The 24,620-nt window shown below is 45.7% G+C and overlaps 1 long non-coding RNA gene across 1 annotated transcript; it reads left to right on the forward strand.

The window, feature by feature from the left end:
* The first annotated feature begins 31 nt into the window (after positions 1 to 31).
* Positions 32 to 23,551, forward strand: LOC138566688 (uncharacterized). Its single transcript, XR_011301992.1, has 2 exons — positions 32 to 132; positions 16,390 to 23,551. It is a non-coding gene; the product is annotated as an uncharacterized lncRNA (long non-coding RNA).
* Positions 23,552 to 24,620: the final 1,069 nt, after the last annotated feature.

The following is a 24,620-nucleotide window of genomic DNA, read 5'->3' on the forward strand; positions in this document are numbered from 1 at the left end:
CGGCCGCACGTACAACGTCCTCTGCAGAAAGAACGCAGCGTCGTTGCATCACTATCTGCCGGCACCAATGCGCGCATATCCGCTGCACAGAGGTGGGCGAACCTCTGTCAAAATTGATTGGCGACCAAGGAGGTGGAGTTCAGAGTTAAATAACTGTAGGATTGGTTCTAAGAAGGGGGGATAGACAAACAGAACGTTTACTGTTCTCTTCTCAGGTTATTGACTGAATGTATGATGCTACTGTGTTTGTAAAGAAACTGTATGTAGATAGGCTGAAGTCACCGACTATATTGTGTCAAAGCAGAGCATAGCAGAACCACCAGTTCGATATAAGTGATACCCATGGCGACAGTAACCGAGGTCCCGACTAAATATCATGGGACTAAATACTAAGTGAGGGGTGTTCAAAACGATGTTGGGCGAGAGGGGCCTGCATAGATACCCAAAGTTGTGGCTCTACAGGGGTCATCTGCCTGTCGACAAAGACTCCCCCATCATATGCCCCCCAGCCATCTGATTGGGTCACACCGCTCTGAAACTTTTCATATTACAATTAATTTCATACACTTTGTACATTTTCGCACGAACACAGCGACAATACCTTATTCAAGAGTACTCATTTGTAGTCCAAGCCGAATGCTCTTCCCCAGCAGCGCAAATAATAAACCATTGCTGACAGGAACTGCCCAGACCCTGCCCTTGTTTCAAAGTAGGCGAAAGCGATCCTTTAGTAGGAATGTTTGTGGGAAGGGAAAACAAATATGCCTATGGAAATCGGGATGTTGGGATGAGTTAGATGCTGACAGGGTGAGGGGTCATCTCAAAATGTACGGGCATACTAACCATTCAATGAAGACAATTAAACACGGGCAACCTTTACGTGATCCTCTTAATTGTGCGATCACTCGTGCTCTCCCAAATCCGCGCCCTCGCACATCACACGTTGCGAGTCGCTGGGACCCATCAAACGGGGACTGGGTGAGCAGCACAAACAAAAAAAGAGGGCAGTACAACCCACCCCCAAAAAAAGTATTACATGTCACACTACTCAATTTCCTCAACCCATCTTGCTGGTCTTCTAATAACTCTCTTTGACAGACTCCGAGGCACAGGTCCCTTCGCCATCTCCACCACTGCAACTGTCATCAGTATCACGTCATCATTCCAATATAGGTAAAGCAAAAATAATCCCTAACAACACAGGTTCAATTGTGTAAACCTATTGATTCCACTGTTTAGGGACAGACTTATTCAATTTTTTTATCAAGAAAGTAATCAAACACATACATTGTCTAATCATTATTAGTGTCCTCTGGTTATTATAAACATACACAAAAAAATCAGTATCTACGTCACCATCCATGTAGTCAGAACAACTTTAATTCGAACTTACTGTATCAACTGGTCTTTCAAGAACCAGAGTACTGTATGTGATCCTTTTGAAGAAAAATAAGTTACTGTTGATGGAACGGCCTGGACTCTGCTGACACCATGGACCAATGTACTGCTGTCATAATCAGTGAATTGGGATGAAATGCAGCCACTTTTTATTTATTTGAGGTTGACGTACCAGTACAGCATCACCCACATATATGTCCGACTCCTTTGCGTTTCTCCTCCCATCTACATATCTCTTCATTTTCCTCTTGCTCACATCATCCTTCATTTGAGCCTTCAGGTGCAGGTCCATGCCCAGTACTGAGTCCGGTATCTGTGGCAGCCGTATTCGAACCACTTTGCCAAACATGAGCTCTGAAGGACAAACTCTTAGTGAACTGTGTGGAGTGTTTCGGTATTCACGTAGCAGTGTACACATACCTTGCATGAACGAACCTCGTGTGATGGAGCACACTTGCAGGGTACGCTTTATGTTGGCTATGAAGCATTCAACAGTGGCATTGGCCTGGGGCCACAGCAGGGTGATATTTCTAAATTGAAATCCCAAATGCTGTGCAAACATGGCAAACTCATGACCACTGAACGGTGGACCATTGTCAGATTTGACTGTTGACAGAATGCCATAGCCAGCAAATGTTTTGTCAAGAGCTGGTATTAATGCATGAGCAGCCGTTGAGGTGACTAGAAGTACTGCCGGAAAACGGGACATCTCATCCGTGACCACCAGCACATATTTGCCGTTCGTCAGTGTTGTGAACATGTCAATGGCCACTTCATCCCACACCTTCAATGGCAGTGGCATCATCTTCAGTGGTTCCAGGAAGGTCTGTGGAGCCACAGACTTGCAGATGCTACAGGTTTCCGGCGTATTCTGTATTTTGCTGTCTATTTGTGCTAACCACACTTTGATTCTGAGCTGTCGTCGCTTGGTGGAGACGATTTCTCTATGTCCCATGTGCCCCAGACCAATCACTTGATCCCGCAGGGACTCGGGAATGAAAATTCTGTTTTCCTTTAGCAACAACCCTTGCAGGGAGACTGACAAGACATTTTTAGTAGATAAAATGTCCTCACCAGTTTCTGCTTGCTCTCGGACAGTGTACTCTCACCACAGCGTGATTCACACCATCTCCCCTACAGCACTTTATCCGTGACCTCTGTCAATACCTTGTCCTGCCATAGCGCCTTTGTAATTTCTGGAATTGTCAGGGATTTTGGAAGTGCGTGGTCCACAATGTAATTGATGTATTGGTCCACTTTGGATGACTGTGCTTCTTCTTTTGCAGGCAGTTGAAGCCTGGATAGAAAGTCTGCCAGGTTGTTGTCTTTCCCGGGTCGGTTCATGTAACCGAAGTCCCCAGCGTGCAATCTGTGGTGGCATTTTAGCATTTGGTTTGCCATATATGGTCGTAAGGACTTGTGCTTGGTAACAACAGTAAGTGTATTTCCGTATAATGTTTGCATGGGGAGATTACAGCTAGGCTTTCTTTCTCAGGTTGCGAATACGCACATTCTGTCGATGATAAGCTCCAACTGGCATATCCAACAATGCGGCAGACTGAGGAGGAACCTGGTTTGAATTGGGCTAATATAGCCCCCAAGCGGGAAGCTGCTGAAATGCGGAACTTGATTTCTTTAAAAGCCTTCTAGCACTCTGCTGACCATGTACATTATTGTCCTTTCCCAGTAAGAAGACGTAGTGGCATGCTCACTGACGCAAAATCCTGACTATAACTGGTGCAGTAACTGGTCATGCCCAGAAATGACCGCAACGTTGATGTCAGATGTCAATTAGAGCTTGCACCTTGGAAGGAGCAAGCTGTAGACCTTCACTTGACAATATGTGCCTAAAGAATTTTAAGCTCGATCTGTGTTTAGAGTCAAATTAGCGCCCTCCGGTGCCATGCACACTCATAGCAGCGTGTCATTGTGTGCTTCCTGGGTGGCTACAAAAACTAAAATATCATCACTATAGTTGAGACATTGAGGGATGTGCCTAATGATTTGATGGATTTCATTCTGGAAAATGTCAGTGGCTGTCGAGACTCCAAAGGAGTCTCTTGTACCCAAATAATCCCAGATGTGTTGTGAGAGTGGTGATGTAGCGAGATTCAGGGTGTAATTCTAACTGATTATATCCTTTATTCAAGTCCAATTTTGAGAACACCTTTGACACATGTAGCAGATGCATCTTATCTGTCATTCTTGGGGACAGATATCTTTCTCTTTCAATGGCTAGATTGGGTGCTCGCATGTATACACAGATTTGAATGTTGCCGCAGTTTTCTTTTTTAGGCAGAGGGACGATGGGAGAAACCCATGGAGTGGGTCCAGTTGCATGTTCAATGATGTCTTGATTTACCAGTGCTTGTATCTAGTCTTCCACTTATATTGGGATATTTTAGGGAATTCCTCGATAGTGCTGTGCAATCGGTTTGATGTCAGGATTGATGTGTAATTTAATCTGCTTTTTCTTCAGTTTTCCCAGCCCCATGAACAATGATGGAAACCTTTTGACAACCATGTCTTTGGGGTCAGTTGTGTACGCCAACATGATCATATCCATTATGTGTATCAGTGTCATTTGCGTGGTTGATTTTAAACTAAGGATACTTCCTCCTGGCACCTCACCTTTTACAGCATAGATGACCAACTTTGCAGACTTGTCTTAGTATGAGCACTTGGTTTGAAACATCCCTTTACGTTCTAGTGATGTGTTGGATCCATAGGGATATATGTTAATGTCAGGAGACTTCAGCTCCTCGCTATTTTTGTGCCCTAGGTACGTGTCTTCACTTATCACATTGACTGTGGTGCCTGTGTCAATTAGGAATTCTTGGGAATCTCCATTCAATTGAAGCAATAATGATGGACTGTATTCTATTGCCGTCTTGTTTCCTATAGCATGGACGTACACTCTTTTGCGATCATTGCTCGAAGAGGTATCAGAGTTGTCTTGACGTCTGTGAGAGGCTGCTATGTGTCTTATCTTTTGGCGGGTCGACTTTCTTCTCAGTTCTTCTGGAGTGGACGCTCTGCGATATTCATCCCTCTTTTTGGTGTATCGCCTGGACCTGTGCGCCGACACACAGCATCCTCCTGGGGAGCCCTTCCACCTGGAAGTGGGGGACCGCCGTCTCCTTGCACGGGAGCCATCAGCGTCCCTGCCAGAACCGTCTGTTGAATATATTTAATATTTTTGCAGATGGACTGAAAGTGGTTCTTGCCTTTGCATCCGTAGCATGAGTGGCCAATGGCTGGGCAGGGGCCAACCTGAGGGAAATGGTATCCACAGCGGTAGCATTTGTGTTGTTCTTTATTGATGGACTTGTCTGTTGAGAGTACTTGACATTCAGTTGCCGCTGCTGCTGTTTGCGTGATTTTTATGTTGCCCTGGGACTCCACCTGCATGGAAATCGCCATGTCAGCTCTTGCAAGCATTATAATTTCTTCTAAGGATCTGGGCTTTTGCAATAACCTCTTCCTGAAGTCAGTAGACTCACAGCCAGCAATTACGTGTGACTGTAATGCCCCCTCCATCAAATAATGTTTAAAATCACAATACTGAAATTTCTTCCTAAATCTCATGACAAATGTGTCCAAAGTCTCACCTTTCTCCAGGGTGGTGGTGTGAAATATATGCATTTTTATTTTTTCAACCTTTAACTACATTACAATAATCACATATATAATTAATTTTACTCAAAAAAGGAATTAAACAATACAAAAGAAAGAAGGAAAAGAAAAACAAATACAGACCACCAAAAAGATAAAACTTTCTAAATGCGCACAAACAGAGTTTAAAGTTCCTTCATTATTAAGTCAAAGAAGCAACTGCAATTACAATAGATGAGGTAAATACCGACATACAGTAGTTCCACATGTGGTCCAATAATGAAAGATCATTGTTTTTGAACTTATAAAACACTCTTTCCCTCAACTATTTCAAGGCTTCACACTCTAGCAGCAAGTGTTTAGTTGTCCCTCTAACACTGCATCCTTGTTTCATTAGTCCTCGGCAAGTTTAAGCAGATCTCAAAAAGGTTGATCGAACAGCCATACTAGAGTAAATGGATAAATATGCAGCCAACGTGCCTTGCTTTTTGTGATCTTCCGTTAAGTGGCGTCAGGAGAGTGAAGTTCCCTCACCGTATTCACCCAGTCTGCTACAAAGAAAGCCTTCTTAACCTTATCTGGGTTACCCTTAAGCTCACATTCAGTGCACCCTGTCCCTGCCAATATCAAAAGGGCAAGCCCCCTATTCTCCGAGAGGGCCTGAACTCTTTCCCCCACCCCCTGCTCACATGCTTCTCCAAAATCTGGCATCAAGGAGTTTGCTGATGGAATAAGCATTTTCCTGTAAAATGATAAATATTGCCAGAGTGTTCTGGCATTCATTGAAGTAGTACCCAATTCGTAGCGGATAACTACATGCGACGAAGAGCGAGGAAGTTGAAGAACTCTTCTCCATATCAAGGCTTCCAAACGTGGCAAACCATCTATCGGGGCAGGATCATATAGCTCAATCCCATACAGTAGTTTTTGGATGCTCTTTCCCTCAAAAGAAGTGCCGACCAGGCAATAGGGAACATTTGCCAAATTTAGAGTGCACCCAGTGTAGTTGGTTCGCAAGTTTAACGGCCTTGGCATGCAGCCATGAACGAATGGAAGCGTGAGAAGGCTTGGAGTTGATCATGAAGCCCAGATATAGAAAAGAGTTGATCCTCTTCACCGCTCAGTTTGAATGTATCACTTGAATGACACCTGTTTCCACATGCTCCAGAGTTTCATTACCTTTGTCTTTGCTGGATTAATAGACAATGAATTTGCATTCACAAAGACAGAGAAACCATTCAAAACACGTTGGAGGCCAATCAGGGTGTTATCAAAGACCAAGTAGTAACCAGTCCATAGGGGCCTCAGAGTAGATATTTTTGTGGGTTGCCAAGGCCACCGGCTGTAAAGATTGCTCCAGATCCGCCAAATACAGATTGTAAAGGCCAGGCTAGGACCCACCCCGGCTGAGTTTTTATTGGGGGCATGACAGCGTGCCTTGCTTGTTTAGGCTAACCTGTATGGTGGAGTGGCTATGCATAGCGGCCATCAATCTCAGAAGACCAGGAGGAATTCCCCATTGCTGCAGCTTGCGCCACAGCAATGCCCGATCCACAGCATAAAATGCTGCTGCTAAGATAATCGAGGCACGAAAGATAGGGTTGCTCCCCCTTGATTATACCTGACACTGAATACACTTGAGCAACATACCATTCAATTGAGTACCCATCCCCTTCCTGAAGCCCCTTTGCCATTTAGATATTACATTCTGGCTGAAAGCCTAGGATTCCTGATGTTCTAAGAGGAGGTAGGAAAAGAGTTTTGAATCGACGTTCAGAATATCAATCGGGCGAAAATTACCTGGGTGTGGTCTCTCCCCCCTCTTATAGATGGGAATAACGAGGGCCCTGTCCCAGGTAGATGGCAAGTTCTCGCGTTTGATTATATCCGAGAATAGAATGTAAAGAATTTCTGCCCAAAGGGGCGGATCAGATTTAAAGACACGGTTTAAGAGCACATTAGGGCCTGTTGCCCACAAATTGATAATGTTTCCAATTAAGTCAATGAGTTTAAATTGTGAGTGGGGCCATATCAAACTGGACCCCCTGAGAGGGTTCCTTCACCGGCATAAGAGAAGTGGGGTTTGGCGGGAGTGCATATAGTATGTCAAAATGACAGACCCAGTCATCTTCCACTACTGCATTAACAAGCCTGCTCACAGGGATATTTCCCGTAGCATTAATCAATGTTCAGAAGCACTTAGAATTCCTATGAACAAGTGCAGCAAGCATTCTTTTAGTGTCCCATTGAAGGCGATGGGCTGTAGATGAACGGAGCCAGTTTTTATAACCCTGTTGCACTTTTCTTCATGTTTGACTTTTTAGACTGGTCAGTTATGTGGGAGTAATTTCTGATTTGCCTGAGCACACGTAACCACCTCAGTGTTATATGTGTGGAAGTGAGCAGAAGTGCAGGGTTCCCTACTGGTGGCCCTGGGCACACTGGGGGCAATAACACTAGCCACAAAGCAGATAAAATTAGCAACCAAAAAATCTGACCGCGTATCCAGCATGGACATAGATGCTGTCGCTTCTACAATAGTTTGATTGACTTTAACATGTGCGGTGTCCATTGCAGGCGATTACCCTGGGTATTACATGAAACGGCCCGCCACCCCCCACGTATTGCTGACTGACCTCAAGCAATTACAAAAGGATCAAAGTGTGCTGCCAGGAAAAAGTGATCACTGAGCTCAGATCTATGCACTACAAAACAGGAGCAATTCGCCAAGAACCAAGGCCCAACCAAGATGTAATCAATAGTGGAGGAACTCCATCCATTTGACCAGTTGACCGTGGGTGGGATGTCTCCTGGAACCGACCCATTAAGGAGAAACAGCCCCATACCTGTAAGACAATCCACCCACACTCTACCGTTCTTGATCTTGAGTTCCTCGTTGCTTGAACATACTTCATACCAGACCATAGCGGAGATAGTCTAAATTTAGATCACCTGCCACCATCACGTGCTTGGACGGAGTAATATTAAGTCATTCTCCAACACAAAGGTTGGCCGCTTTAGCTACTTGCACTAAAGCCCCCATACTCCTGTGCCAATAGATGTTAATCACCAGAACATTCACAACCGCGTGCGTGACAAATCGAACATGAGTGACCAGTATCCCAAACTGAACATTGTGGCATGCCAATACCTTTATCAGCGGGGAACGTTGCACCAAGTAAGGAGACCCCCATGTGGGCGACCATTGCCACCCTGTCGTGCTGCCTGGTGGACTACCTTCTAGTCGTCAAAAGCCAGCTGCATCTCAAGACATGATTTCTGTAGATTGATAACTGTAAACTTCCTAAACGTGCTGGACAGAGAAATACTGTTAAATAGATGAGTGTGCCCCCTAGAATTGAATGAGGCCACCGAGAAATAGTCCCTCGTTCCAGTTTAAAGTGTCCACCCTGCCCCCCCCGGTCACAAATAGGTTGGCCTTTAGACTATTGTGAAGGGCAAGCTAAAAGCCAGGACCAGTCCCGGCTTTCTTCTGATGCCATAATTTGCCTTTTGAGAGTCAAAACGTGGTCCTCCACTGAGTCCCAGAGCCCAGATTGGAGCAGTTGCTTTCCAACAAGATCTTGCGCCTGTACCATTAATGGACCCGCCCCACCTGCCAGGAATTGATGTTAAACGGCAACAGATTGTAACCCAGGCATCTCAAATTATTCTGTTCCTTAAATTGGGTGTTCATGACCATTTATTTGATTAAGTAGATCACCACTCGGTCAAGTCTATATCGGTTGGGAAAAAATACTATGGCCACATCGCCAGACTTGATTCCGCCCAACGTAGGTGTTTCTTATAAAAGGGACAGGATATTTGATTGCGTCAGAACAGAGTAGCGGGTTTTCGGGAATCACGCTTTCAATCTATACAGTTAGGAAATCTTCCAGCACATATTGCTGTTTTCCCACATGCCCATTACGTGAACCTATTGCACCATGAGGGCGGCGGCCCTGTTGGTTTTCCACAACTGTATCCAGACCCCCCTGAGTGTACAGTAGTCCTGTAGTAGCAAAGGGTGGAGCCCTTTCTTGGAAACATTGTGGTGGCTGCTTAGCGGAGATCGTAGTTGATGCTGTTATTGGATTGCCGCGTATTATTGGAAACACCCTGGGTACAGCTGTTGTTAACTACAAGGTTTCTGCAAGATCTCCACCTTCAAGGGTTACAACAACTGCCCCCGCACTCTGTAAATCCTTTGGGGGGGGGACACAGTGTCCACAGAGGACCGACCTGGGGCTGATCCTGCTACCCCCATTGTGCCCCTGACACAATCCAATTGAGACAAGGTGGCCTGAACAGCTTACTGTGCGAATAATGTATTGATGAAGCTACGTTCACCTTGCTTTTTTGAGTTTTTAGTTTTTTGCACCTGTGTTGACCTAGATTTTTTAGTCAGGCGAGATTTGCGGGGAAGATCCAGCTTCCTCACTGGAGCCATACTCAGGATTTCCTCTATCGAATCCTCAGAGTAAACCTCCTGCACAGTAACCACTGGTGTTACAGAGTCGCTTACTGAAGTCGTTTTGGGCTCATGTAGCTCAGTTGGCCTCCTTCCAGGCGCCCCCTGGACCAGAATTATTGTAATCAACGGTCTCCGAGACGGTGCCTGCCTGTCCAGGAGGAGCTGTTTACTTGCAGACGTAGGGGTCTGTGTGGGCATGCTCAGGCCCTGAGGGACATGTGTCCCAAGCGGCCCTTGGACTTCCTTGTTCGTTCATACAGTTGCATCCGGGACCTGTGTTATAATCATTGTAGATGGTGACATTGGGCCACCTTTACGCGGAAAAAGAAACTCGCATACAGCACTGTGAATATTGATGTGATCAAATTTAAATAGCAAACATTCAAGAAGAGCTGTGTTTGTTTTGGTCTCTCTCTGGATGCCTTCATATAGGGATACCAATATACACAGCACCTGATTATTTCTGTGAATAGGTTGTGTTTGTCCTCACCTTTGCCACTCTCCATTCTTCGATTAACTGCGGATAATTGCCGGGTGGGAGGGGGGCAAATGCGGGGGTGATGGTGCTGGAGAGGATGAGAAAAAGTTAGTACCTGAAGTGCACTGCCCGCTGTGTTGTTGGAAGTCCGAACATTCAAGCATGTCCAACGGTGTGTCCACCATAGACAGATTTGATGGTGGACTATTCGGCAAAGGAGGCTCAGTTTCCTGAAAGTGCAGTGATTCAGAGACCGCTTCTTGCACTTGCACTAACGGCGCCTGAGCACAGTTGTGTGGACAAATGGCTGGGAAGATCGCCTTGGCTTTATTTGTAGGTGAATTGTTCAATACGGACGTACTGGAAGGTGAAAAACAGGTCATAATCAAGTTCAGGCATTTGTTTTTTGGCTTCCAAAGTTTGTTTTTTTTTCTCTGGCTAACTGCGTCACAATGTCGGGCAGCAGCAACCCGCTCTCAACTGGTGACTGTGGGAGAGGGAGTGCAATAGCTTCTAGCATCTCATCGTCTGTAATTAGAGTAACAGAGGAAGGTTTGGTCACGCCCCCACTACGAAGATCATACATCGTTCCTCACTTAGAAATAGTAAGAGAGGACTCGCCATCACCCGTGCCTTCGCCTCAACCCAAGATTGCAGTTCTACATTTTTGTAGTGATGGCTCGCCTCTAAAAAGCTAAACAGCAAAAGCAGACTCCAAAGTCCAATTCTCCTCTCAATGCCCAGCAGCTCAAAACTCTGTGGGAGTAATGTGTTCCACCTAACACACTGCACGCACATGTAGTGCCTATGCGAGAAACAAGCTAAAACAACATGGTGCCGGTGCGCAGACATTTTGGACATTCGCTTCCATCACTGCAATGAAAGCCTACGTTTTCGTGAGCTCAGTAAGTGAACGTGCATTTTTGTAGCAGAGGCAAGGTCACATAATGATGTCAAATAAACTAACTCTGGAGAATAGTTGCTATATTGTCCGCTGAAGAACAAGCCAGAAAGGCAGTCGGAGCGCTCTACAGGTGCAGTGATAAGGGGTACTGGGAACGAAGGCAAGGAAGGGAAGCTGGGTTTTTCTACTTCAGCTCGATCTTTCCACTCTGTGCTCCTTATTCTTGTGGTCTGCTCTTCGGCCGAGGGCAGTCATAACCAAGGAGGGGCAGGGATTCCGCCATAAAGAGAAGGGGTATTCCTCTTGGCAAGACAGTTTGAATTTGGACCCCCAGGTGATGCAGTCTCGCTGAGAGAGAGGACGCTCCGCTCCAGCCCCAATTAGCATGAGAGATCTCCCTGCCTACCTGCTCTGGGACTAAGTAGTGTTGAAGGTGTCTTCTACAACCATTATAACGGTGATGCATTTTTTAAATATGTATGTATAAATTACTATATGTTATGTGTGTATGTAAAAGGAGTGAATAAAAGGCCTATAACGAGCCATTTTCCTTTCTTATAACTATTGGTCTAAGTGTGATTTCTTGCCTATCTGAGTCCAATAACTTGTTTTGTTAGGGTCTAGGGGGCGTACATTTGATGTCCCTCCATGTGCCCAAGCAAAAGCAAAACATTTTGGCGCTGTGAGCAGGATCTTTGTGCTGACATTGATACCAAAGAGCCCTGCCAATTTGAGATTTCAAGTTTTGGACTCAGAAAGGCAACAATTTGAGAAAAGAAAGGTGTGTTGTGAGGTATTGATGATAGGGGACATGAAATTTGGTAAAATGAGTTCCCTATTTAGGAAAAAAGGAAGCTCCGCAGGCGGAGACTGTCCTGAGGTGACTATTCCAGGGTGGACCAAGAGTCCGTATGACAAAGTCGCACAGACATGGGCATGTGGTGCAGGTTTGAGCGAGACTTGGGACATTAGTATAGGAGAGGCGAGTCCGGCCGAAGTGGTGGGCTGCCTGCAACAGGTGCAGGTGGAAAAAGGAAAAGAGTGTTCAGCTTTAGGTAGGAGGGGCTGGATTCTGTTGCATGCCTTTCGCAAGATGCACCAACAGAATGTGGAACTGCAGGCGAGCATTGTGAAATTGGAAAAGGAGCTGGCTGCTGAGAAATAAATAATAAATGCAACAAACAGTGGTAGTGCAGCCAGCAGGTGGCAAATGTTAGGTTTAAGGCAACAGACAGGGCATGTCTGATAAGTGCAGAAAAAGAGAGGCGGGGGACTGTAGAGTTACAGATGCAGACCCCAGTGCAAGGGATTGCCAGCTAGCAGTGCAGGTGGGTGGCAGGGTGAGCAGGTACCTGGGCCCGAAAGTCAGAGGGTAACCAGGTGCACAGTGCCGAGACAGAACAGATCAGCAGGGGAGAAGAGGACCAAAGGCAGAAGCAAAGAGGATGGTCTTGAGGTGCTTCCTGAACTGGAGATGGTTCTCCTCAAGTTTCAGAGTGGCAGGGAGGTTGTTCCAGAGGGAGGCCCAAGCTGAAGACAGAGATCTACCCCCCCAGCTTCTTTCTTTGAAAAATGACTGACCCTGAGGGAGTTAGAGGTGGAGGAGCGAAGAGCTCGCGAGTGAAGGTATTTACGGAGGGACAGCTGAAGGTATTTTGGACCCAGGCCACGGAAAGCCTTGTGGACAATGCAAAGGGTCTTGAAATTAATCCTTGCAGCCAGTGGAGAGATGTCAGAGCTGGAGAGATACGATCCCAGGGCTTGCGGCCAAGTACAAGTATCACAGTTCTGTTCTGGATAAGTTCCAAAGGGCGGAGAGTAGAAGCAGGTAGATTTAGAAAGAGTCTGTTGCAATAATCCAACCTTGAGAGATCCAGGCCTCGAGAGACAGTGAGCTTCTCGGGAAAGGAGAGGAAAGGTAGAATACCTCTGAGGTGGTGCAGCAGGAAGTTTGACTTTTTAGAGACATCAGAAATGTGTGTGGGCAGAGAAGGAAAGTGTGGAGTCAAAGATGACCCCGAGGTTCTTAGCCTCACAGGTGGGGGTAGGAGGAGGGCCAAGGGAGGCCGGCCAGAGAGTGACAGCAAAGGAGGGTGAAGGTGTGCCGATGAGGAGGATCTCCGTCTTGCTGACATTCAGGCAGAGATCGTTGGCGGCACACCAATCCTGAATGGCAGATAGTTAATCAAAGATAAAAGGAGATGAGGTGGCTGAGGGAAGCCTGAAAATGAGTTGAGTGTCATCAGCCTAGCACTGAAAATTGGAGCAGAAAATGGCAATGAGGTGGGTGGGAGTTGCCAGGTATTGGTTGAAAAACCAGGGTGAGAGGTTAGACCCCCAGAGGAACACTGCAGGTACAAAGGGAGATAAATGAAAGGAAGGAACCAAGTATGACGTGGGAGGGTCGTTCAGAAAGGAAAGAGGTCAGCCAGGCCAGAGCCTGATTGGTGATACCCAGGTTGTCACAGAGACGGTTGAGCAGGATGTTAACTTGGATGGTCAGGTTATTTGATGGAGGGGCGGCGGGTCTCTGTGTAGATGCGGCGGACTCTGCCAGGTTTTTGCCCTTGACGCAGGAAACCCAGGTGCTGGAAATTTTACAGGTAGGTCCTCCTAAGGAAAACGATGGGGGAGAGGTTCAAATATCTTTGTTACATCTAGCGGCCCAAGGGTGTAATCTTAAGTATCAGCGCGCCTCGGATTGGCCGAGCGAGGAAAGAAAGTGGTACACATTGAGAGAGGCTATACGACGAGTGAGGGAATATGCCATGAAAGAGGCAATTCATTTAGACACTCCTCAACACATGGGAATTATAGCATTGTCTGTTTCTAATAAGAATACCATTATTTGAATGCTCCACCCGCGTATAAGAATTTCATTATGACCTTATTGGTGGGAATGACAGGCAAAATGACTGATGAGGTGGTAGATGCTATTAGACAATTGGCAGACCTAGGAGAATGGGGAAAAAGAAGAGGAACGACCCTGAGAGGTAAAGAGAGGGGAGAATTGAATGACGTACCCCTGGGAAGAGATTTGAAAGTCGAGATTCTCGAGTATCCAGAAAGGATATGTTTTTAGCACTGCTAAAAGTTGAAGTGCGGCAGGAAGACATTGATGGGATTGAGATGCAGGAAATGTATCAATTGTATAAAAAGCGAGGATTAGATGGGAAGAAGCGTTACAAACAAGTGAAACAACAGGAGGTACACAAGTCTAGGAAGGAGGTGGGTCCTTCTGCAATACCTCCTGAGGAGGTAGACGATAAATCCCTAGGGATGTCCCCACAAACCCCACCAACGTATGCAGACTTGATGAAAATGGCAAGTGCGATGGTGGAAATGGAGTCTAAAAACATGCACTCCAAGTACGAATAAGATAGTGGTCAAACTCTGGTAACAACGGCCCACATTAAGGTAGACAGACGCCCTCATGTAAAGGTGAAATTATTTTGGCAATCAGGAAACATACAGGAGGTCTGGGCCTTAATTGATACCGGGGCGGAGGCCCCATTGATACATGGAAATCCTTCAAGATTCAAGGGACGACATTTTACAATCACAGGTTTAGGGGAAAGAGACCCCTCCCGTCCAGACTAAAATAGATACGAACACTGGAAGTTTAAAAAGGGACACCTATCAGGTGTTAGTTGTCCCCAATCCCGAATACATTATTGGATTTGACATTCTAGAGGGGTTAACCCTTGGACTGGGAGGTAAACTTTATCAGTTTGGGTGAGTGCTTTCACTTGTACTCCCGTGATCGTAGGACAATTAAAAATGCCCCGGTGCAGGTTTCGATAGCCATGAAAAGAGTATCCATGAAACAATATTGAATTCCCAGGGGGATGAAGGAGATTTCAGAAACCCTTAAAGGGTATGTAGAAGCCAGTGTGTTGTACCCCATAATCACGGCTTGGAACAATCCGATCTGGCCCGTTAAGCCGGACGGAAGCTACCGGATGACTGTAGATTATCGTTGAATTAACTTTGAAAATGTACAAACATTTGAGGGAACCTGGTATGCAGTGTTAGATTCGGCTAATGCCTTCTTCACTGTACCGATTGCTGATGAATGTCAGGAGCAGTCTGCATTTTCCTGGAATGGGAGTCAGTACACGTTCCAACACCTACCAATGGGATATATTCATAGCCCACCAATCTGTCACCGGCTGGTGGCAGAACACTTAGATAACATTTTGTGCAAACCAGATGTTCAAATTGTGCATTATATTGATGACATTGATCCAAGGCAAAGATGAGCATAGTGTGCGAGTGCACCTAGATTTCATCAGGGAAGGACTAAGGAAAGAGGGCTGGGAGATTAATGACACTAAAACCCAGGGTCTGACAGAGACCGTGATTTTACAATGTCCTGTGTCTCAGCATCAGAAGCAGAGATCTATTCCCCATACAATTCATGGCACTTTTAAAAGAGGTAAATTGCCCGGACAAATTTGGCAGATTGATTATATTGGTCCCTTGTCTATTAGCTGGAGATGTTAGTATGCGTGTACCATTGTGGACACAAATTCAGGTTACTTAATGGTGTTATCATACAAGAGAGCTACCCAATTGAACACGATTACATTGTTAGATCAGGTGACTGTGTATTATGGAGTTCCCTTACACACTTATTAATGGAAAGTTGGTTCTAGACCATTGTCAAGACAAAGGAATTGAATGGCTCTTTCATGTCCTTTACTACCCTGAGACTTCAGGGTTAATTGAGAAGATGAATGGATTGTTGAAAGAACTGTTGTGCAAAACTGGTTAGGGTACCTTGAAAGGGTGACAGGAACGTGTGCTAGAGTTGGTTCAGATACTTAATAACAGACCCATTGTGAACAGTGAGACACTGTTGATGTGCATGTTAACAGCAGCCCTGCAATTCAGACCTAACAAAGCAATGGAAACCCTTTTTGTATTGGGAAATGTCTCCTGCGGCGTTGGCTCCTTATCATGTCACTCCTGAGTCTGCTGGGGTGGATCTGCATGCAAGGGAAGAAATTCGACTGGAGCCCAGAGGCATCATTGTGATTGAAAGAGGGATTGGGTTGCAAATTCTGTCTGAACATATGGGATTAATTGCCCCTAGATCTGGACTAGCCCTGAGAGGTATTCGGGTGTTGGGAGGAATTGTGGATGCGGACTACCAGGGAGAAATTAAGGTCATTCTTATGAATAGTGGAGCGAATTTAAGGGAGATCGGGTGGCACACTTCATATTGGTACCAGTGAAATTGTCCCTGGTAAAGAAAGGGGAGCCTCCAACAGTAGTGACAGCTCGTGGGGACAGAGGTTTTGGGTCAACAGATACAAGGGTTCCGGGTGCCAAGGTGTGGGTGGATAAGCCTAATGGTCCACCCGTACCAGCGAATGTGATAGCATCGGCGATGATCAAGTGGTTCTTGTAATGGAACCTGGAAAATGAAAATGGATGCCTTTTCCCGCTGACAAATGTTATTTGCGCAAATGATGTACTCCACTGATATCTTGTTTTTGAATTCTGATTTTTTAGATCCTGAGTATGCTGGTTGTGTGCAGCAGGATGGAGTGTATTCGGGAGGGTCCTGGGACATGCTGGGAGAGGTGGCAAATATCTCCATTCTACAGATGGAATCGGGGATATGGATGAAAACTGGCACGCCTGCTACCACCTTTGCACCGGATGATGCGTTCATTGCAGCATATCACGGTGGTTTGAGAAAACGCAAAGGCAGAAGCGCAATGCCTTGCTCTTGCCCCCATATGCAGTTTCTATGTCCTTTGTGCAACACGGCTACTCAGCCATTGTCGGGCAGCCTGAGAATATATGGATTTACCTGGCTCGACGAGTGTTAAACATTTCGCATTTCTGTTTGGCGAATGTGCATGATTCCGCAAATCTGCTTTCCACCTGCCTTGTGGCTATACCAATGCCTACCCCGATTTTAATAAATCTATTCGGGGTCTTGCATGAGGATTTTCTGGTCGAGGAGTCTGATGTCAGGAATTCTCTTTCTGTTTATGAGTATTGTAAGTTCTGAGCAGACACAGACCGCAGATGGAAAAACATGACCCGCATCATCACTTACAATATCGCTACTGTTGATGTTTGTTTTCAAATGACATGTGATTCGAACAATATTGGTAAATGTCAACAACTGGATTTGAACCAGGCTGAGGGAAGAACGGGTTTTGAGCAGCACTTATGTGCGCAATCAACAAGTGTTTGTGTTGATGTATCTAATAACATGTTGTGTCATTTTACTGTTTTAACTGCCAGTCACCTGAACCATGTGAAACTTCACACGGGCTGGTTATTCTCATGTGGGGACTATATCTATTCATATATTCCTGCTAACATTTCAGGTGGCCCCTGTGCTCTAACACGTCTATTCGGCGGTCTACGCGATCTGTACATTATACTGCCCTATCACCTAATTGTAATTCTGATGTGCATTTGTTGTCTGAAATTGAAGTGCTGGCGTTAGCCATTTCGTTGATAGGGATTTGCGGTCTAGCAGCAGGGGGTTATACAACCATGATTAAATTAGCTTGCTTGGTAGTGAAAGGGCTTAACAACACTTTTGCAGACTTTAACATAATTATTATTAGATAATAGACATTTTAGAAAAGCTATTGTACAGAATAGAGCTGCTACTGATTATTTGTTTTTGAAGCATAATTTGAGATGTGATGCCATAGAAGGAATGTGTTGTTTTAATTTGGAGAATAGTTGTTGTATTGTCCGCTGAAGGATGAGCCAGAAAGGGAGTCGGAGATCTCTGCAGGTGCAGTGATAAGGGGTACTGAGAACAAAGGCAAGGAAGGGAAGCTGGGTTTTTCCATTTCTAGCTGGATTTTCCACTCTATGCTCCTTATGCTTGTGGTCTGCTCTTTGGCCGAGGGCAGTCATAACCAAGAGGGGCAGGGATTCCCCCATAAAGAGAAAAGGTATTCCTCTTGGCAAGATGGTTAGAATTTGGATCCCCGGGTGATGCAGTCTCGCTGAGAAGGAGGATGCTCCGCTCCAGACCGCGTTAGCACAAGTGATCTCTCTGCCTACCTGCTCTCGGACTAAGCAGTATTGAGGTGGCCGAGATGATAGAACGGTGTTGCATTTTTTAATGTTTATGTATGTGGCCAAGCAAAAGCAAAACAGCACACCGTGATATATATATGTCTCCCATAATCAACATTCCTCAATGGAGCAAAGTAAATGTTTAATGAGTCAATGATGCCAGTAAATGTGTCTGTGGCAGTCTCAGGCATCCCAAATACAATGTCTCGTACTACCGGCCAAAGCAAGTGCATGAGTATTCCTCTCAAGCGCTGTTCATCTGTTACCCCTGTGGCATCAATGTAAATATTTAACCCTTTCAACCATCTGTTCTAGCGTGATGCCTGGCTGCTGGTATCTGAGATGTCGTATGACGGGACGGCCTGTAGCTGTAAGGATTCATGCTCACCCTCTATCCTGCTCGGTAGGCCAGGCAAGGATATAGACGGGGTGGCATCTTTGCTGGTGTCTTCACTCTCAGACATGATTCCTATATCTTGTAGTGTACTCACAATATGATGATGATTATGAATTCTGAAAAGGCCTTCAGAGGTAAATGAAGGCACTGCCATGCACAGGGTCTGTTCACAGAGTTGATGTATTGTGCAATATAGCTGAGCCGTTTAGTGTTTCACACAGTCTTGCAAATGAAGACTGCCTGGTGAGATGAGACACACATCCACCAAAATAAGCACAGATTGTCTGGACTGCCGGCCCAGACAACGTGCAATGTCGTAGAACTCCTGTAACGATGATCATGCCCCCCACAGAACGTGTAATCCGAGAGGGAGGTGCGCTGGCACCCTGCCGTGCCTCTTATGAGCCCCACCGCACTTGTGGAGATATGGGTGAGGGAGGGACTGTCACGTAGCACAAGGGCCTCCTTGTGAGCCTGCTGGCAGCTGATGCAACGCGTTGCCGCTCAGGCTGCCGTGATAGAAACACATGTGGCGTCGCTCGCTCCTCGTCGCCAATGTTAGATGCTGACAGGGTGAGGGTCAGCTCATAAAATGTACGGGGGTACAGCATTCAATGAAGACAATTAGACACAGGGCAACCTTTAAGTGATCCTCTTTATTTCGCAATCACTCGTGCTCTGCCTAATGCTTGCCCGTGACACATCCACTTTGCAAGTTAGTGGGAACCATCGAAAAGGGACAAGGAGTGAGCAGCATAAACAAACAAAGACAGAGGACATTACAGGATGGCACCTTCATAAACCTCATGTCTTCCAGTGTCTTAACACAAATTGTCAAAGCTTTTAGAAGTCCACCTGGACAGTGGTGTGATCATTTAGGAGATAATGGGGGTCATTCTGAGTTGGGTGGTAAGGAGACCGGTGCCGGTAATCCCTTACCGCCCAATTCCGAGGTCCCTTAGCGGGAACTGTGGTCTGACCACACGTCCTTTACGGGTCCCGCTAAGGGACCAGGGCGCTAATTACGGGCCTGCTATTTGCGGCCCCGTAATTGGCGTCTTCCCCATTCCCATTGAGCCCTATCGGAGCTCAATGGGAATGGGGAATGGTTGGTTGAATGGGGACTTACCGGGTCCGCACAGGTTGGAATTTCCCGGTAAGTCCCCATTCAACCGGACACAGACCCGGTATTGGAGGAAGCCATGGTGCTAATAGCCGCCAGGGTTGCCCAAGCCAAGTGCACTCCCAACAGCACAGATATGAACCATTGCTTGCAGGACAGGAACTGTCCAGCCCTGTGCACCAAAGTAGTCGAGATTTGCTACTTAAGTGTTTTTTTAAGTGGTAAGGGAGTACATATTTGCATACAAGTCTGAGAGTTGTGAGCCATTTTGAATGTAGTGTTCTGATCCAAATGTGAGGTCATTGCCCTTCCTTTAAAAGAAATACTAGCATGGTTTGAGAAAGTTTTCTCTTCCCCCTTGCTTTCCTCAGTTTTTCTCCCTATTCCATAAGCAGACTACATGTTTTACTACTGTAGGCAGGAGCACAGTACGGCACAGACAAGGATCAGGCACTTTGAAACTACTATAGTGGTTATAAAAGCAGAGTAGCATAGCATAACTTGCAAATCACAGATTTCATTTAAAGGTTAGCCAAGACAAATGTATGCCGGTGCTACTGTTTGCTAGTTTTTCAATGATATTTTCCAACCGTTATTTTGGCCACAACATACTTGTTGCAAATGTGTCATCTATTACATTGTCCTATAACACGCAATTCTAGTTTCTGAAACTATGTTGCATAACACATTTTAATCAATTTTGAATATATCAAAGGTATAGTGTTAATATAATATACAACCTGATAAAGAACAATCTTGGAGGAAAGGATAAAAAAACAAGAGTAAATGATTGAAAGGGAAAAAGTTTGTCATAAACATTTACTTCAATTCGCAATGCATCAAGTAGCCTTAAGGATCACATTCCTGTTTAATAGTGACATTGTTTTAAAGTTTGATAATCTACTGAAATCCAAATTGTAAAGATCATATGGGTAGTCCCTTGATGCTCTAGTTCTGGGCTATATACGGTCTGGACCATTGGTTCTTATTTCATTTATGTCTAGAATATGTCTGGAAATTAAAGCAAATGAAAATTCTGAATTCTAATGGATTTTACAATTTTAAATGACAATTTTTCAACCATCTTTCAACTCCCAAAGCCAGTTCAGCTCTTCCAAATGACAACAATAAGACACCTTCATAAGAAAAGAGCAATAACAAACAAGTGTTTTTGTTAGCATAAGGAACATTCTGGGCCCGATTCATGGAATTAAATTGTGCCGTAAAAGGGGCTCTGGCATGCAAAACGCGTGCAAGCGCCTGTTTGTCAATTCATGGAACCCAGTGCGCAGGTCTTACCCGAGACTTGAGCTGAATCCCCGTGGACCCAACACGTCATTGCGACACCAGAAACGCCTTGGGAGAGACTTCCAGCGAAGGAGCATACCGTCCCGCGCAGTCACCTAAAAAAGGGGCGGAACACGTGGAATGGGGAACAACAAGCGAAAATGTGGGCGTAACGTGGGAAATACCGCAGTAAAATCCCCACAATGTCCATACGCGCGATAAGACGTACATATTCGTGGAATCAAACGGGGCTCTCCAGGGCGCGGAACAAGACACGCAAGTCCACCACGCGAAAACAGGCATAAGCGTCACCGCGCATGAAATACAATGCATGAAAGGACGCGCTAAAAACCAATAGCACGTAAACAGCTATGATGAATGTACCATTTATCGCAGCATTGATCATGGGACACCGCAGGTGGAGGAAGCTAGCCAGGGCCTGCATTTTCTTACCCAGGACCAGCCTTTTTGGGATGCCTGATGACCAAGTCTATGGCAGGTATAGGTTTCCACCTCATATCATATTAGAACTGATCACGGAGTGGGAAGATGACCTCACATCACCCACCCTGTGCTCCCAAACTCAATGTACTGCATTTCCTTGGCCACTGGGTAATTTCAGCTGACAACTGCCATAGTTGGGGGCATTTCACAGCCCAGGCAGTCACGCTGCCTACCCCAGGTGTTGGCAATCATGACTGCACGCCCCTCAGTCCACAGGCACATATACATGCCCAGAACACCCGCAGAAAGGCAGGCCATGGTCCAGGACTTTTACGTGGTGGTGCACTTCCCTAAAGTGCTTGGTGCCATTGATTGCACCAATGTGGCCCTACATCCAGCTAGGGCCACAGATCACATCTATCACAATTGCAAGCACTGGCATTCCATCAACGCACAGGTTGTATGTGATGCCAAGGGAATCGTTATCTCTGTATATGCCAACTATCCAGGGTCCACCCATAATAGTTTCATATTCAGAATGTCACCCCTACACCGGGCGCTGGGAGGCATGGCAACACATGGCTCACTGGTGAGTACAAATGTTCCTGCAAATTCATGCATGTCTCACACAGACAAAACCACACACTGACAAACCATGTCACCTCCACAGGGTACAGTGCCTACCCTCTGAGGACCTACGTGATGACGCCAATACGAAACCTCACCACACCACCCCAGGTAAGATACAACACAGCCCATATAGCAACTAGGGCCATAGTGGAGGCACATTTGGAGTGCTGAAGTCACGCTTCCGCTCCCTTGACCACTCTGGTGGTGAGCTACTATATGCACCACCAGTAGTGTGTACAGGATCATTGTGGCAGCATGTGTCCAGCACAACGTTGCAACATGGCGTGGCACCCCGGTGGACATGGTGGTGACCCCACATCCCCAATCACATGCACGGTGGCTGCGCATGGGAGGGGAAAGGGCACTTGGCGAGGCTTCCTGTACCCAGCTTGTGGCACCATTTTCCACCTAAAATCCAACCCCTGTGGAGTGCACACAGCCCTAGCACATTCCAGGTGGCAATCGATGATGACAAAGGGACAATCATCTGTCCCAACCTTACCAGCCTGAGAATCTGTCCTTGGAAGTGCTACATTATGTGCATCCCTTAGAACTTAAAACTAACTCAATCTGGTCTGCACAAAAGGAACACATGGAGTATGCCACTAACACCATGCCAAAGTACACATCCAAATGCTATGTCACCTAAACCTTCCCACACTTCATGTCACCTGGTTGACACACAATGCCAAAGCGTGCAGTGTCAAAAGAGACCGAGAAATGGCCAACACTTAACACTACTGTCACAAAGCGCTCAACGATCAACAGAACAGGTACAGAAATAACTCACTCTCACACAACAAAATAATGATGTACACAGGAAAATCAATTGGCCAGTACACCATACCAGAAACACAGGACTCAAGAGTGAATTTGTCTGACAGTGACCAATCATAATTGCACAAGTGCCTCAATGTGTCGTAACTTTAACATGGCACCCTTGTATTTACTTGTGGCACTGCTAACTAAAGGGGGCAGGGAAGTGCATACAGCAGGAAGGCTAACAATAATGGAGATAGGCAAGCTAATACATGAAGATCGAACATGAACAAAGGATGGATCTCAATGTCCAAAAAAAAAAGGATCGACCAAGGATTGGCCACCATTACATTGATGTGCAAAGACCTCAACACAAAACATTAAAACTTGACTGGCTTAAATTAAACTGCATAAAGCCAGACTGAGCATTTTCTAAATTATGCCACCTTTTATGTTAAGTGTGGTTGTTTTGCTCTTTTGCTTATTTGTTGTTTTTTCCTTCCCCTGACCCTAATGTCATGTACATAACGGTGCCCACAAATACACAATACATTTTATTTGTTGTGAGTATTTTCATGATTGGGTCAATGAGTACATACTCTGATTGTATTAGATAATATTGTAGCTCTGTTAGTAAATTACAGGAGCAATGTCAATATGTAGACTCTTGTTGGAGAAAAAAAGTTATGCTTGATGTACTAGGAACTAACTCTTCTCTGCAGACAGGTTCATGCACAAGAGCTATCTTTTCAACCAAAATGTAAATGCTGACTATAGTTCTTAACATAGAACCTCTGTTTTTCTTTCACATGGACAATCCTAGTGTTTAACATTGTCTATCATTGTGTCGCTTTATACACCATGGCAAAATGTAACATAATAAGTCTGCTTTGCCTTAAGATGTGAATATGTTTTTCTTTTTTATCACATGTAAATAAACACATGTTCCCTGATTAATAAGGGCACATAAAGAATGATTTAATCTGCTTTGTTACTTATAGATAAATGCGAGTTCATGTTTCAGTTCTTGCAGGTTTGGAATAGGGTGATCACTTTTAAACACCACTACAGTTCCTTCGAAATACAACATTCTACATTTTAAGAATGGTTTAACTTTGAAAGGCGGTAACCACCCCCCTTGTTATACAAACAAAAAAGGATGCCAACAATAAACTGGACAAACAATCATGAATCCCACTAAGTGTGTATACACGTCGGACTTCAGACTGCCCACAGATATAATGGAAACCCAATGCCTCTGTGTAAGTTACTTTGACATGCTGCACTCCTTGCAAGCTCATGGAAAGGGGAAAGAGGAGGGCATATGTGTCTGGACCCTAAGGCACAAACAAGGAGTGTACCAACAACCAACACGAGACAGCCCTGCATGGGTCCAGCTGGAACCTACAGTGGATGCCCTCGGATGCCACACAGAGCAACACACTGTCACTTAAATGCACAATAGACAAAAAACAAGTAAAAGAAAAATCAAAAATGCCCATGGTGGGCCGGGGGGTGGGAGGGGTGGTGACCCACCCAGGAGGGAGGAGGTGCAGAGTGCACCTCTACACCCACATGTGTGTGGATGTTGAGAGGAAAAAAAAACTCCATGGGTTAATGGGCAGCATAGCTACCATGGATTGGGAGACCTGTTGCTGCTGTCTCCACCCTCTGGTGTAGCATCAGAATCTGGTAGTGGTAAGGGAGGTTCACCACGCATAGACCTGGCGTGGGCCTCCATGGCAGTGGCCACATGGGACTGAGATGATTGCATCTGCAACATGATGGCTCGGAGGTCCCCATGCAACACCTCATGGGATGCACAGAGTTCCTCCGTGATGGTATGAGTCAACTGTTGTATCTGCTCTTCAGACCGTCTAATGCAGGCTGCCTCGAGTGCAGCCAGTATAGGTCTAAGGGTCTAAGGGACCTATACTCTGACCTCAGGGCGTCCCTGTGGGCCTGACCCTCTGCAACTAGAGATGCCTGCAGAGCCCTCAGATCAGCCTGCCAGCTCCTGTTGCTGGCCTCCATGTGCAGCCCGTG

The sequence above is a fragment of the Ambystoma mexicanum genome, chromosome 2p (genome assembly GCF_040938575.1).
Source record: "Ambystoma mexicanum isolate Mex_15411 chromosome 2p, UKY_AmexF1_1, whole genome shotgun sequence".
NCBI lineage: Eukaryota > Metazoa > Chordata > Amphibia > Caudata > Ambystomatidae > Ambystoma > Ambystoma mexicanum.